The sequence below is a fragment of the Frankliniella occidentalis genome, unplaced genomic scaffold, assembly GCF_000697945.3.
Source record: "Frankliniella occidentalis isolate FOCC.00 unplaced genomic scaffold, Focc_3.1 Scaffold37, whole genome shotgun sequence".
Classification (NCBI taxonomy): domain Eukaryota; kingdom Metazoa; phylum Arthropoda; class Insecta; order Thysanoptera; family Thripidae; genus Frankliniella; species Frankliniella occidentalis.
In genome coordinates, this window is record NW_026267167.1 from 1,415,884 (window position 1) to 1,417,493 (window position 1,610).

The following is a 1,610-nucleotide window of genomic DNA, read 5'->3' on the forward strand; positions in this document are numbered from 1 at the left end:
CGGCACGCAGCCCTCGCCCAGCCTCACCGCCTCAGCCTGCTGCTCAGCAGAGCCTCCGCTCAGCCTCCCCTCAGCCTCCGCTCAGCCACTGCAGCGGGCTCACGCGGCACGCGGCACGCAGCCCTCGCTCAGCCTCACCGCCTCAGCCTGCTGCTCAGTACAGCCTCCGCTGCCAATGCAACCTCTCAGACCTCCTCGCCCAGCCTCAGCCTCCGCAGCTGGAGAACAGCCTTCGCTCAGGCTCAGTTCAGCCTCTGCTCAGCCCTCGCCCAGCCCAGCCCTCGCCTAGCCTCCCTCTGCCTCCGAGCAGCCTGCTGTTCAGTGCAGCCTCCGCTGTGAATGCAACCACACAGACCTCCTCGCCTATCCTCCGCAGCTGAAGAACAGCCTCCGCTCAGCCTCCGCTTGGCCTCCGCTCACCCTCCGCTTAGCCTCCACTCAGTCCACGCTCAACCTCGGCACAGTCTAGTTCAGTCCTCTCTGAACCGTTTCCCGCTGTCCCAGGAAACCCTCTGGCCGAAAAGCACAAAACGTTGTTGTGTTTGTCTTCTGGTGCATAAAAGAGGCGGGAAATGGGAGAGGGGGAGGGTCGGGAGAGCAATCCGGCTTATGTAACAGATTCGTTTGGTGCGAACACGATACCGGGCGGGCACTGTCGGCACGGTGCCTGTGCATTGTTGGCGTTCTTAACGGGGGTTAAAATCACCAGCAAAGTAAACAAACGAGCAGCGCAAACGGCGGAGGGGGCATCGTTACCGAGTCATTATTGTTTGAGCTCTCTTTTTACTGGAGCCGGATGCTCAATTATTTCCTTTCCCATCCCCGTTTCGAAAAGAAAATCGATCTAGAGAATGAGAGAAAATGACAGCAGACGTCTCAGCCCCCCCCCCTTTTTGGCTCAAATAATAGCGTTGTTGTTGTTGGTGGTGTTCGCAGAGCTTCCTTTCTGCCGTTCGCTCCGTCGCCTTTGCCCGGCTGTGGTACTCTGCGGCCCAGAGAGGGGGTGCCGGTTGGGTTGCGCACCTGCTCGGCGCGGGTACCGACTCACAAGGGAACTCATCTAAGTGTTAGTCCCCGATTTTTGTTCCGCCTTGGGGGTTTTGTAGGGTGAACGGATACAAAACGATTGGCAATGAAAATTTGTGCCCAATTTCATATTTGTATTTATAGGGGAAATCCATTTTCTCTAGAAATGACTAAAAAAAGCATTTTTTTCTGAAAAAAACAAAAATGACCGAAAGTTTGTATTTGTATTCGGCCTTAAATCGACATTTTAAAACTGAATACATACAAGCTGTGGATAATTTTTGGATTTTTCAGAAAAAATGCTTTTTTTTAGTCATTTTAGGAGAAAGTGGATTTCCCCTATAAATTTAAATATGAAATTGGGCACGAACTTTCATTGTCAATCGTTTTGTATCCGTTCACCCTACAAAACCCCCAAGGCGGAACAAAATCGGGGACTAACACTTAGATGAGTTCCCTTGTCAGCCACCCGCGGGCAACAGAGAGCACCACAAACTCGTGGTCAAAAATGGAGAACCAAACCAAATTCCCGCGCGGAACACCTTGAACAGTCGTAGACGTTAAAATTTAGAATTTTTTGAACT